This window comes from Oryx dammah, unplaced genomic scaffold, assembly GCF_014754425.2.
Source record: "Oryx dammah isolate SB20612 unplaced genomic scaffold, SCBI_Odam_1.1 HiC_scaffold_26, whole genome shotgun sequence".
In the NCBI taxonomy this organism is placed as follows: Eukaryota; Metazoa; Chordata; class Mammalia; order Artiodactyla; family Bovidae; genus Oryx; species Oryx dammah.
The window spans coordinates 23,545,483-23,560,142 of NW_024070210.1; the positions used below are offsets into that span (position 1 = coordinate 23,545,483).

Below are 14,660 nucleotides of genomic sequence, written 5' to 3' on the forward strand. Positions count from 1 at the left end.
CCCTTTGGCGATAGTCAAGGTCTCCTGTTGGGTTGGGTAAAAAAGTTTGTTTGAGTTTTTCCATATCATCTTACAGAAAACCTGAGTGAACTTTTTGGCCAACCCAATATTTGCAGCCACTGGAAATGAGAGGTGAGTGGAGGCCATGTGCCCCCTTTCCATTACATCCTGCAGGGGGGGCATTAAGTGTGACCAAGGCCAGAACCTACCAAATGTACAAACATTTATCGGCAAGCAGGCCCCCAAAGCCCCACAACCTGCTTCACGGGACTTGGGGTGTTGGCCTGGCTTTGTTCTCACGTGTCTGTCACACGAGGGCCTGGATCATCTTTCTGACTACCTCCATATTTCGAAAGCTACTCATCTTACCAGTGAGAGATTATTTCTTGCATCCCTCAAGCACATCCAGCCCGCTTGCGTAGTGTTTAGTAGCATTTGAAGTGTTTATGTAACTGTGCTGTAGAGTGTAGATTCCTTATTCGGGCGCTTCAGATTCTAACTGACCACTCTAGGGGTGAGAGGAGAGTCTGTTCATATACACACACCACAATGTTTAGACTGAAAGAGTTAAAAAAGAAATTCCTCCCAAGTCAATACAGCAGCATCCCTGGTTCCCTGGGCAGGCACTGTGGAAGGGAATGGGAACCTTGGAACCAACCAGGCCACTGTTCGAGTCCCAGCTTCACTACCTATGTGCTGCTGTAACCTTGGGACGACTGTTAAGCTTTCTGAGTTAATTTTTTACTTGTAAAATGGTGATGACGATTCTTGCAGCTTAGGCTTTCTGAGAGGGTTCAGTGAGATAGTACACGTCTGACCCTTAGCAAGTGCTGTCTAAAGGATAGCTTTTATTATGCATTCTTGAACAAATATTTGCTGGAGGTCTAATGTTTACTAGTTACCCTCCCACATCCCTCCTCTACTAGGTCCAGAAGTGTTATCTGCTTCCAAAGAATTCTCTTTGTTGTAAGATTGCAGCACAGTAGTTAAGCAAGATAGCTTGAGAGACAGCAATAACTCTAGGAGAGCTGGTGAAATGCTTGACAGTTTGTCCTCCCCATGTCCTGGGCCTTCCAGAGACCTCACTTCCCAACCCCACTTGTTTTCTCTGAGCAGGGTTCTGCGCTCCAAAGAGAGCCCTCCTGCTTCACAGAAACCTTATCAAATCAAAGCAACCTTTTTGCCTTCACAGCTTGATTCTCATTTGCTGTAAGGAGGAGAGTAAAGGGGGGAGAGGAGAGCAAAGAGGAGAAGGGGGAGGGGCCTCAGAGTCTCAGGAGCCCTGGGGCCAGTCCCTGTCCAGCCTTTTGCTTCAGGAGCAAAGCTTGATGGCTTTGGGGTTACAGAGAAATCAGGAGGCTATTTCTACTGCTGAGTCTCTGGGAGCAGCCAGAGCAATGATGAGCTGGGGTCACGGAGGCTCAGTCATCATCCAGATGGGGCTGGGAAGGCAGTGATGGGACATGCAGAGAGGTGCAGGGCAGGAAGGACATGAGATGGCCCAGAGGCAGAATGTGTGTGTGTGTCTGTGTGTCTCTGTGTGTGTGTGTGCTGGAGGAGTATCCTAAGATCGAATGTGGATCCTTCTCTCCTGTATTCATTCAGCTGCTCCCTAACAAATATTTATGGAGCACTTCCTGTTTTCCAGGCAAGTGTGGTGGATGAATGCAGGACACGGGCTTCAGAAGCAGACATACCTGCTGTTAATCCACGCTCTTCCCAGTGGGAAACATGGGCAAGAGCCAATGCAGTTTCCGCTTGTGTCCCTGTAAGTGACCCATCCGTCCAGTGCAGCAGTGGGCCCTGAAGCCAGAGGAAGCCGGGTGGAGGATGGGGAGGGGAGAGGCTCCACATTTGGAGGGCAGGGAGCAGGATTCTCACCTGCTCTGAGGGGTGGAGGTAGAGGTCTAGCCCCATCCTTGGCATACGATAGATACCTAACAAGTGTTGTTAAATGAGGAGTGAACACGAGGGTATAAAGAGGTGGAGGACTAGGAAGATATGCAAAAACTAAAGACCTGGTAACTATTAAGAGGAGTAGGTGACGGGGGGTGTAAAGGAGAAGGATTCCAACAAGAAGGTAGGCAGTGATTCTCCATCTAGCCTCCGGTCACAAAATCCTGGGGGCACTTACTCAAAATATGCATTCGCGCCCTGGCCTTTGGGATCAGCAGGCTCAGGGATGTGTGTTTTTCTGCTGCTTAGGACCTGGATCCTGCCCAGTACTGACAGGTTTGTTATATATCATATTCCCACATTCCAATGATCTTCTCAGAGAGCAGCAACAGCCCCAGGGGGGAACACAGGGTAGAACTGACGTGATGACGACATTTATCAATGTGGAATGAGCTGTCCAGTGTAGCTAAGGGCTCCCCAGGCAAGAAAGAGCCAGGAGGAGGGGGGCTAGGTAGGATGAAGGAGGAAATCGGGGAGAGGAGATGGCAGGGAGGGGGAAAGAGAAGCTAAATTTGGAGCTGATGGAGCTCAGGGCATGAGAATCTGGTAAATCCAGCCATCTGACTGGGATTCTATTGATAGATCATTTCAGAACTTGGAACATTGTGGTTTGAAACCAGCTGTCTTTTTTCTCCTTCAACTTTCATCACAGATGAAAACAATGGCTGCTCACATCAGTGGGCAGGAGGGCCTGGGCAGGGACCAAGTCCAAGTAGGTGGCAGGTGCTATGGCAGCTTGGCTTCCCTTCTAAGCAGCTGCTTCGACTGGAAGAGGCCTATGGCCTGAGGTGGGGACTGCCACACAAGGCTGGGAGTTCCCTCTGCTTCAGGAATACAGCATTACCCTGCAGGGCACCTTCCAGGGTGTGGTTGCTGTTAAGAGCGAGCCAACACGCTCCCCAGAATTCACAGAGAAAGGAAGACCAGAAATACCTGAACGGATGAGAGGACATAGTCATTGCAGCTGTTCCTCCATTCCCGGGCGGTTTAGTATGAAACCAGTAGGTCTCCCTTGATCAATCACACCTTTGCCTCTGTGCTTCTGATCATCAGGCTTAGGCTCAGGGTTTTTTACGAGAACATCAGGGCTTATATCCTATCAGAAACTCTTACTGCCAATTCCTTTTTGTGAAGAGGAGTTAGTCCAGGCAACAGAACCTGTCTTCCATGCTAGGACGTTGGAGGCTATCTCTCAGCGCCATCTAGTGGTGGGCATGGCTTATTTCCCGAAAAGACCCTGAGCCTGCGCCTTCCTGCTTCCAGGCACACCAACGGCTATGTCCCTTCTGATCAGACCACTGCGGATTTTGGACACTTTGAAAAGTGATTCATGAGGCTTTAAGGTCTGCCTAAAGTGGAAACTTTAAATTCCGTATCCTTTGTCCTTGTTCAGTTTTACATAGTTTTAGGGAAGGGGATTGGAGAATTTAGTGGTATTAAAAGACTAGGGTGAAGTAGGGATAAATAGAAAGAACGTTCTCCTTTTCCCCAGCTGGGTGGCTCCAGCATGCACACACAGACCATCAGCTTGGCAAGTATTCCAGGCATCTCTCACCCAACTGTGCCATAAGAGGAGGGCACAGGAAGAGTCTCTTCTGCACAAAGTGCAAGTTGAGCATTAAGAATCATCTTTGCTGTGCCCAAGTGATGGATGATAAAGTGATGGGACATAGAGCTGGAATCAGATGGCTTGACTCAGAACACTGATGGAATCCATGCATCACCTGGGCTTTTCTCATCTAAAAGTGAGCTTTGGAGTTCTCAGAGAGGTCCTAAGGATAGTGTACCTTTCCAAAGAGGAATATCCACATTTCCAGGTTCTCAGTTTCCTGATCCAGGCCCAGAAGAGGGAGCACTGGTTCTTTTCCCCTTGCAGAATGGAGTCCACCCTAAGGAATCAGGCAGTGCCTACACACAGGTCTTGTACATATGAAGGGAGGTAAGCAAGGGAGCATTCTTTGGCATTGCCTTTCTTTGGGACTGGAATGAAAACTGACCTTTTCCAGTCCTGTGGCCACTGCTGAGTTTTCCAAATTTGCTGGCATATTGAGTGCAGCACTTTTCCAACATCATCTTTTAGGATTTGAAGTAGCTCAACTGGAATTCCATCATCTCCACTAGCTTTATTTTTAGTGATGCTTCCTAAGGCCCACTTGACTTCACATTCCAGGATGTCTGGCTCTAGGTGAGTGATCACACCATCGTGATTATCTGGGTTGTGAAGATCTTTTTTGTACAGTTCTTTTGTGTATTCTTGCCACCTCTTCTTAATATCTTCTGCTTCTGTTAGGTCCCTACCATTTCTGTCCCTTATTGAGCCCATCTTTGCATGAAATGTTCCCTTGGTATCTTTTTTTGATGCTTAAAATTCTCCAAGCCAGGCTTCAGCAATATGTGAACCATGAACTTTGAGACGTTCAAGCTGGTTTTAGAAAAGGCAGAGGAACCAGAGATCAAATTGCCAACATCTGCTGGATCACTGAAAAAGCAAGAGAGTTCCAGAAAAACATCTATTTCTGCTTTATTGACTATGCCAAAGCCTTTGACTATGTGGATCACAAGAAACTGTGGAAAATTCTGAAAGAGATGGGCATACCAGACCACCTGACCTGCCTCTTGAGAAACCTGTATGGAGGTCAGGAAGCAACATTTAGAACTGTACATGGAACAACAGACTGGTTCCAAATAGGAAAAGGAGTACGTCAAGGCTGTATATTGTTACCCTGCTTATTTAACTTCTATACAGAGTACATCATGAGAAACACTGGGCTGGAAGAAGCACAAGCTGGAATCAAGATTGCTGGGAGAAATATCAATAACCTCAGATATGCAGATGACACCACCCTTATGGCAGAAAGTGAAGAAGAACTAAACAGCCTCTTGATGAAAGTGAAAGAGGAGAGTGGAAAGTTAGCTTAAAGCTCAACATTCAGAAAACTAAGATCATGGCATCTGGTCCCATCACTTCATGGCAGATAGATGGGGAAACAGTGGAAACAGTGTCAGACTTTATTTTTCTGGGCTCCAAAATCACTGCAGATGGTGACTGCAGCCATGAAATTAAAAGACTCTTACTCTTTGGAAGGAAAGTTATGACCAATCTAGATAGCATATTAAAAAGCAGAGACATTACTTTGCCAACAAAGGTCCGTCTAGTCAAGGCTATGGTTTTTCCAGTGGTGATGTATGGATGTGAGAGTTGGACTATAAAGAAAGCTGAGTGCCGAAGAATTGATGCTTTTGAAGTGTGATGTTGGAGAAGACTCTTGAGAGTCCCTTGGAGTGCAAGGAAATCCAACCAGTCCATCCTAAAGGAGATCAGTCCTGGGTGTTCATTGGAAGGACTGATGTTGAGGCTGAAACTCCAATACTTTGGCCACCTCATGCGAAGAACTGACTCATTGGAAAAGACCCTGATGCTGGGAAGGATTAAGGGCAGGAGGAGAAGGGGATGACAGGATGAGATGGTTGGATGGCATCATCGACTCAATGAACATGGGTTTGGGCGGACTCCGGGAGTTGGTGATGGACAAGGAGGCCTGGCGTGCTGCGGTCCATGGAGTCGCAAGGAGTCGGACACGACTGAGCGACTGAACTGAACTGAAAAGCAAGGGAGCAGAACACACAGGCTCCTATGATGGGAAACCACCAGGCATTGCTGTAGGGGTGACATGTGACTGCTGCTCCTTCCAAACACTATGCATCGCCCCACTGGCCACTGGGGAAACATTCAGATGGCTTCTGGAATGGCCTGACCCTGCAAGAAGGAGTCTCCCTGCAGGGCACAGGGAGTTGTGCTTATGTGGATGCAGGATCTCTGGAACAAAGCCTCTCTTGGGAAGAACGCGGTTCTTTTGGGAAGCAAAGTTTTAGTGTTGAAATAAATTCACTGGATATTCAGAATGAGAAATAACTCTAAATAAACTTGCCACTTAAGCCAGTGCAATAGTCATGTACATATGTAGTAATATACGTAAGAGTGGAAACCATTTATATAGGTGACGATCACTAAACATTTTCTAAGACCTTTTCCTCCACTCCAAATTCCTGTTCTCACTGACAGGGTTTTAGGATTCTTGTGCCCTTCCTCAAGCTACATCATTTAGTATTTTTGTCATTAGGAGAAGGATGCTTCAAAGGACTGTGTTGCCCCAAATATTTATAGCAGCAATAATAACAGACTAAAGAAAAAAGGATACAACCTAATGTTCATCAGTTGGAACCTAGAAAATAAATTATTAAAATTCGTCTAGAAAATAAAATACTATGCAGCCATTAAAATTTATATTGAAGAATTGTTTTTATTGACATGGAACAAATTCATTATTAATGTCAAGTGAAACAATTTCCAGAAAAGTATGTTTAATATAATTTACTTTATGTAAAACTATATATGTTGTGCTTAGTCACTCAGTCATGTCCTACTCTTTGCGACCCCATGAATTATAGCCTGCCAGGCTCCTCTGCCCATGGAATTATCCAGGCAAGATTGTGGCGTGGGTAGCCAATTCCTTCTCCAGGGGATCTTCCTGACCCAGGGTTAGAACCTGCACTTCCTGTGTCTCCTGTGTTGGCAGGCCGATTGTTTACCACTGAGCCACCTGGGAAGCCTATACACACACACACACACACACACACACACACATAGTTGTATATATTTATACACCTATAGTTACATATATATGTAGACACATAAATAAATATGGGTAGACAGCTTTCCCCAAAAACATTAATGGTGATTATCTGATTATATTTGGGTGTAGAAATCTGCTGTAATATTTTTAGTTTTTGTTCTTTTTATATTATGTGAATGTTTTACAAGGAGTATAGATCATTTTTCTAATAAAGCTATTAAAATGTTTAAAAAATATGGATCTCATCAGTAAAGTATAAAGTTGCGATTCAGGGAAGTTGACAACTAACTCAAGAAAGCTACAATCTACCAGTCAAAGAACTTGCCTCATAACCTCCCATCCTTCACGTTTAATGCCAACTCACTGTCTCCAATTGGTGAAGATCCTGGGCAGGGGTATGACAAGGGGAGGAGCTGGGGACCAATGCTGAGATCAGAGGGGACTCACATGCTTTTGATATTGCCCGGATCCTGTTACCGCTTCAGAGCAATTAAGCTATGCCCACAACAGCATTACTGGATTCCTCTTATACACTGTGTTCTTGTGGTCTGGAAGTTGTCCAGGTCTTGAAGAAGCAGACACAAGTCTGGGGACAGAGTTAAGTTGGGTCTAGTTCTAACTCAAGCCCATTTTACATCCTGCAAGGGAAATGATGCATTCAGCCGTGGTGTCCACTTGAGGGAAGAAGGAATGTGAAGCTAGTTGGGTGTGGTCCAGAGGGTAGACTCTGTGAGCCTCTGTCTGGGAGCAGCATGGTGGAGATCTCAGGAAGAAAGTCTGGAGCCCCTGGTCCTTCCCTCTATGCTTCTCGTTCCTCCACACCCACCTACACTCATCCATGCTCCTTGACTGCAGCACCAGAGACACGCATGACCCTTCCTTCGACATTCTTAGAGTGTTGGGGCCATCATCCAGCTCCATTCAGTTAAGCTAGAGGGTGGGATCCACTGGGTCCATTGTCTTCCTACAACATGAATTTGGATTTCAATAGTAAAAATGCCAGGATATGGGGTAGTGTTAACCTCCCATCATACAGTTGCCCATAAGGGCACTTATGAGGTTAAGATGAGGCCTGGAGCAACTAGTTCCCTTCTTCGATGCTACGAACACGCATGGGGGTCCATAACAAAGCACTCATGTCCTCTGTGGTCTTCCCTTAAATCATGGGGAACCCCACTGTTCTTCCTTCCCCGGCCCTAGACCCCTCTGCTGTATTCTCCAGGGAGGTCACAGCTCTGTACCTGATAGCATTACTGCTCACAAGTATGGAAAATCCCACTAAAGATGTCAAGGCCCTGTCCCAAGTCTGTGTCTTGCTGAAGGGCATAAACAAAAGCAAACTTTGACCTAAGTCATGGGCAAGAAAGAAGGGCAAAGGGTCTTTTGACAGAAAGAAATGTACAAATTTGCAAATACTAGTCAATATTGAGCCAGTGCCTGAAAGTTGCTTTACAAATCAAGTGCGGTAGAGATAAAGCCTGGCAAGAAAACAGCTCCATCTTAGAACACTAATAATCACTGCCTTTCACCACCAATTCAATGGACATGAGTTTAAGAAGACTCCGGGAGTTGGTGATGGACAGGGAGGCCTGGCGTGCTGCAGTCCTTGGGCACGACTGAGTGGACTGAACTGAACTTCATGGGAGGGAGAAAATTTAAGTTCCTAGGAGTGTGGGGTCTCTGTTAGAGACCTTTGTGTAGTGTCCCCATATCCAAACGCTTAGGTCTCAATTTTTTTACCTCTATGACCCTACTCCTCAACACAGCGCATGTGCGTTAATAGTTGTTGAACTGAGTAACAATTTTCTTCAAATCAGGAGTCCAGTCTTCATGACAGCACAGTACCAGAGAAGAGATTAGATATAAAACTTATTAATTAGTGAGCATCTGAGACTAATGGGACACCTCACCTGAACTCATGTCTCAGACAAGATGGAATCCCTGAGATCATCCACCCCTCAGGCTTGTGCAGCCCTTCCTGAAGGTGGCAGAGTTCTACAAGGGGCAGGACAAAGATGGTAAAAAGAATTGATACAGGTTATATCCTACCCTAGGTAGTATAGTCCCAACACCCCCACACATCTACCCCCACTCTCACCCCCAAGCTGGGCTGCCTCTCAGTCAGCTCCTATGGGACAACTTCTTTATCTCAAATCTTAAAAAAAAAAAAAAAGATTCTCCCACTCTAACCCATCTCAGGACCTAGTGGGACCAGAAATTGGGTCTTGGATGAGATGTTGTGATAGAAATTCTTAACCTATTAATGCTGCCAAATCCCAAGCTATCCTGCAATCAAAAATTTCAGGCTGAAATTTCTCTTTGAACTGATCCAGTGAAGTTGGGACAGGCACACAGAGCCCCCCCCCTCCACCCCCAACCCCCCAGGCTGAAGGGCTTAGATAGCAGCATAAAAGCTTTTAGTTGCAAAGCCTTCTCCTAATCAGGCTCGCCTTAACAATACTCCTTTGTCCCTCCTCAGACGACTGAGCTCCTTGTATCCTGGCAGAGGGAGGCACAGAGGGGAGGTGACTAGCTGGGAGTTTGGTTTCTAATCTCCAGGGTAGAAATTCTTTCAAATTTGCCCAGCACCTGGGCTGACTGCTGAGTCGGAAATGAGAGCAGCTGGGGATGGGGATGGCTCTCCCCATGATCCCCAAGTTTCATAATCAACTCTAGCTTCCCCCCTTCTCCAGTTTACCACTGTCACAGTTAAACTCACACTTAACGACTATGAAGTTGTTTAGTTCCCATGTATGTTCATATATTCCCTTTGATTTCTTTGAGCGTTGGCCTCCCCCCACCCCTTAATCTACTGCTGGTCTCATGAACCTGCACTCATTTTCTGGGCTATCTTAGTGCCCACACATTAATGTCTTAATGCTTTATGGATGAATTCGCATTATCAGAGAATATAGTGAGTTCCTCATTTTCAGGCTCTAGGTGTTCATGAATACTGCATAGTTCTTATCCACTGTGTTTTCTTTTTGATGACCGGGGGAAAAAAAAGAGAAAGAGAGAGGACATGACTTTTAAAGATCCCTAAAGTAGGAACATACGTTATTTTGAGAGCTCGGTGAAAGTACACACAGCCCTCTCCCGCATGGGCATGTGAATAGCAGACCTTCTGCTAAACCTGTAGTCAACTTGACCATTTCCCTGGGGCCTGATGCCTCCTAGCCCTCCGCTGGTACCACTTTTCCACTCCTCAGAAGCATTTAGCAAACATTCGAGGACATCCTTAATAACCCATTGCACCTGCTTTCCTATTACAGTTTATCCATTTCTGAGCACAGCTCGTAGCAATGCAAAGTCCCGAAAGTGTTGGCCTGTCTCCAGCTCAATACCCACCCTAGAGCGAGCGGTGATTTTAGTCAGCAATCTAGGCCAGCCTGTCCTGGTACTTTTCAGAGTTTCCTGCTACTTTCTGAAGCCCTCTCTGTTTCTCCCTTCACCTTCTCTCATAACTGAGAATGTAACGGGCCCCCGGCTTCCCCCATACACCATGGACACCCCCTTTTCGGGGGCTGCCTAGCAGCCTTTCTCTTCCTTGGGTAACAACACTTCAATTTCCCTGTCTTCCTCTGGATTGTGCTGTGGGGGGTTGGTGGAGCTTACATCAGGGTATTCTTCTGGCCTTTCTCTGGCCGAGCTTAGGTAAACTTCACCAACTTAACCCTGCATTTGAGCAGATAAAAGTGATAAAAATGATTGAAGTCCCATTGTTCTGGCAGCAGAGCCCCAGGAGGCTCTCAGTTACTTCCAATTCCCTGGGCTCCCAAGGCTGTCCTGGTCCTAGCCTTTTCAAGTCTGTTTTGCCAGCATTCCTTCCAAATCTGTGGGCCATCTAATCATATCCTGCTAATAAATTCCTTTTAGATAGCTAAAGCTGGGTTCTGTTGCTTGCAACCAAAGAATCCTAAAAGTTCCAGGTTCATATTTCTTTCAGTTAGACTCTTTATGCTTCTAAATTTTATGCCTCTTTCCTTCCTATTTGAAAAAAAGGCTGTTACAAGCAGACTCCTCCTCCCACCCTATTTGCAGACTCCAGCAGATCTTGTCTTCCTCTCTTACTGCCTAGACCACACCTGTATCTTCTGGAAAACAAGAAGTTTTCTGCCCTTCCACTAAGCATACCATCCAGAAAGCAGTAGCTCCTGTCTACCATAAGTAATTTTCATAATGACTTTCAAAGAGAACAGGAAGATTTCTGTATGCTTGTAAGGGAAGACTGGTTCCCTGGGCAGGAGCGGGTGGTTTCCCCAGTTCTTTCTCACCCAAATTTTTTTCCTGTTGTGCGTGCCTGCTAAGTCACTTCAGCTGTGTTCGTCTCTTTGTGACCCTATGAACTGTAGCCCTCCAGGCTCCTCTGTCCATGGGATTCTCCAGGCAAGAATATTGGAATGGGTTGCCATGCCCTCCTCCAAGGGATCTTCCCCACCCAGGGATGTTCCTGACCTGTGTCTCTTGTGTCTCCTGCACTGACAGGTAGGTTCTTTATCACTAGTGCCACCTGGGAAGCCCATTTTCCTGTTAAGCTGGTCCAAATAACTCTGAGCTCAAGATAGCCTTTGACTTCAGCGCTTCCTCTGCCCTAACTCACTTCTCTTTTTCTTATCACAGCATTCTGTGACACACCACATACAGTTATCTCTTGGCCTCCAGTTTCCACACCTCAGTCCCCTCCCAAGTCCTTTCTGCTCTGGCTGCTGGCCCAGTCCCTTCACTGAAATCACCCTCTTGAGCAACATCTCTCCTGACTTGTGGTCAGAGGGCAACCCCCAGGAAACCAACCCTTTCTAACGAGTATGCAGGAGTTTTTCTGGTTCCCGTTGAAAGTCATCAAGAAAATGACTTATGGTAGACAAGAGCTACCACTTTATGGATGGTTTGCTTTGTAGAAGGGCGGAAAAGTTCTCGTCTTTTAGAAAATATGGTTAAGGACCTACATTTTCAAGGTACTTTAGAGACCACAAAGATACTTGAAAGACTCTCTTTGTCCCTACTCGGTGGTAGAAGAGAGATGTGAAGAGAACGAATGTTAAATGCCTGCGGTGGCAGGGACTTCAAACTCCGTGTGTGTTCAGCATCTTTATTTATGCTTGCAACAGCCATGGAGTTGAGTTTTATTGCCATTTCCATTTTGCAGATGAGGAAATAGGCTCAGAAAGGTTAAATAAACTGCCTTAAGATGCCTGACTAGGATGTGGAGTCTGAACTCAGGTCCAGGTTGCTCGGATAAGACAAGAAGTCAAAAAAGGGGCTGGCATGCTCTGGTGTGTGTGTTGGTGCAGTGAGGCTTGGTTTGTCCCATGGCCCTCCACCTTGAATCTGTCCTTGAATCACTAGAAGCATTATACAGTGCCTCCCTTCACCCAGGGTCACCCTCTCTACCCATTCTCACAACAATGAGTGCATGTCTCAGCATTCTCTGGGTGAAAAGCCAGGGGACCCACTCGCCGCTACAGATGTTATTTTCAGTTCTGCTTCTGCAGCAGACAGCTCTGTCCTGTACACATCTGATCTTTACTTGGTGTGCAGATAGATGGAAAGGATCTTGGACAGGGTGCCAGAAGACTTGCGTTTGAATTGCATTCCGCTTTTACTAGCAACATAACAGTGACCAAGCCATATAATCTCTCTGAGCCTTGACTTCCTCATTTATAAAATGGGGATTAATAATAAATCCAAGAAATGAGATAAGTCAACTGTAAGGCATTGTATATATTTTTGTTAGGAAGAGATGATTCCTAATTTCGGAATGAGGAAGACCCAGATGATGGAGTGAAGTCCACGGGAGAGCTGGATAAAGTAGAGACTGACTGGCGCCAAATCTTGGGCCTTAGTTCCTAACTCTTCCTTCTTTTATTTTCTATAACTGGCCCCTTGGCTTCCATACACTATGGCTTCTAAACTAAAATTATATAGGAAAACATTTTCTTTGACCTCAAAGTTTATTTTTTGCCTCTGAGTTTAAAAGAAATTCAGAAAATTTTATGGGCCCTAAAAATATTGTGGATGCCTGGCCTGCACTGTACCTAAGGGATAAATCACCCCCAATTCAGATCCTCTGCCTTAACATCCTGTTATGCTTTCTTCTGCGCAATGCTGCCTCCCAGAGCCAGAAGGGAGTGGAAATCAGCCACCAGCCAGATTGAAAATCAGAGCAGAAAGGGACTCCAAGGCAAGGGGGCGCCAGGGAGGTCCGTCTTCAGCAGGTGGGCTTTGCTGCCAGATTGACTGAAGTATCTTCTTGCAAGGAGTTCCTGAGAGGGGTCTGTCTTCTGCATCTCTGACAGTGTCCTAGGACAGCCCATGGCTTCAATGTAGCCCTGATCCCTTCTCCCCAGTACTGCTTTAGCCTCAGCAGAAAACACTCTCCTGTTAGGGAAGGTCTTCTGTACTGAGGATGCTACATGCATTTCGTTATTGGGGCATCACAATATACTTATGATCCAGGCCATACTACCTCCATCTCAGAGGAGGAAACTAACTCAGGGAAGCAAGAGCTCTTGCTGTTGGCACTACGTGGCTGTGCACTTCCTCTGCAGGTTTGAGAAACCCACAATTTCAGGTCAGATTAGGACAGCAGCTCAGCTTCTCATCCAGAGTGGGGTGAGACCGGCTGGATGGTTCCTTTCCTTAGAAGACTCTGTGCTGCCTTGGACCCCTGAGAAATCTCTCACTGTGGCATGTGATTAAAAAGGGGGTGAGGGCTAGGAGGGAAGCAGCCATCAGACCTCTCTGATCAGGCCTCGGCACACATAGGGTCCCTGTGAGAATTAGCAAAGGGTGTCCCCTCTGGACAGATAATTACCCCAGTTGGCACTAGAAATTGTAAAAATGTCCTTTCCTCTTGGCTGTAGCTCCAGCACCAAACCCGGGCTTGACGTAGGGATAGGAGTTGCATTGCCTTCCTACTCCTTTCCCAGCCTTTCTGCACGACCCAGGACCCACCTGAGGGGCCTGTCTCAAGTTCTGGCCCTCCTGTCAGGGATTTCCCACTGATCCACGTATCAGAATCTCCAGGTTTTCTAGATGGTATCCATTATTTTACACCTTCCAATAGAAGGATGCCAACTGACTTCTGCTTAATCTTTGTAGTATAAACCAAACTGTCAACCTTGGAAGTTCAGGCTCTGCATTAGGTAGATTCCTTAACTTCCACAGGCCTCAGTTTTTCCATCTTGAAAATGGGGATAATAAAACCGATCTTGCAGGCCTATTTCAATGAAGGGACGGCACAAAACACAGCGCTGGCATCTAGTGGGTCTGCAGCGCCGTGTGGACCGTGGCCCTCGGGGAACGGGGACCCACAGGACACCCACAGTGGACGTTGTATCCCCACAACTCCTACAAGTGGGGAGGTGAGGGGTCCCGGCTGGCGCTCTCCTCGAGGCTCTTTCAGACACCTTACACGCAGGCGGGGTGGCAGGGGCCAGGCAGGCAGAGGAGCTCTGCACTGCAGCCCCCTGCGCCGCAGTCCAGGCGCCCGGGGCGCAGCCGATTCCCGGAGGCGGGGGAGGGGCGAAGGAGTCGACCGGGCCGCGAACCCGGAGGGCGAGCCCGTGAGCGGGCGAGCAAGGAGTTAAGCGGGGCTGGAGGCAGCGCGCCTGTCAGACGCGAGCATGTGCAGTTTGCACCGCATCCATACTATGGGTGAGTGCCGCCGCCGCCGCCGCCGCCGGGGGCTCCGCTCGGCCCGGGCAGCGGCGGCCGCAGCCCTCCGACCCCCGCGCCGCGGCGGGCGCCGACACACGATGCGGGACTAGGCGCGGCGCCGGAGGGCCGGCGGCGTGGGGGAGGCACCGGCAGCGGCAGATCGGCGCGGGGGGAGCCCGAGCGCCGGGCGTGGGGGCGGGGAGCAGGCGGCGCAGGAGAGCGCCCCGAGTCCCGGCGCGGGAGGAGGAGCGGGAGCGAGCCCGGGAGACGGCGCTCCTGGCCGCACCTGCGACCGGCAGGCGGCCGGCCCTGCCCTGCCCTGGCTCGCGATCCCGGCCCCGCACCGGTAGGTGCCCTCGATGCCCGCAGAGAGGCCTTTCCGCCGCCGGGAGTAGTGGCCACGCGGGGCGG

At 47.8% G+C, this 14,660-nt stretch overlaps 1 protein-coding gene across 1 annotated transcript in view; it reads left to right on the plus strand.

Moving 5' to 3' along the window:
- The first annotated feature begins 14,528 nt into the window (after positions 1 to 14,528).
- Positions 14,529 to 14,660, plus strand: part of TMEM229B (transmembrane protein 229B) — a 40,896-nt gene continuing 40,764 nt past the window's right edge. Inside the window, exon 1 of the mRNA XM_040226236.1 lies at positions 14,529 to 14,595. The gene's annotated coding sequence lies outside the window, so the exon portion shown is untranslated. The remainder of the gene's footprint in view (positions 14,596 to 14,660) is intronic.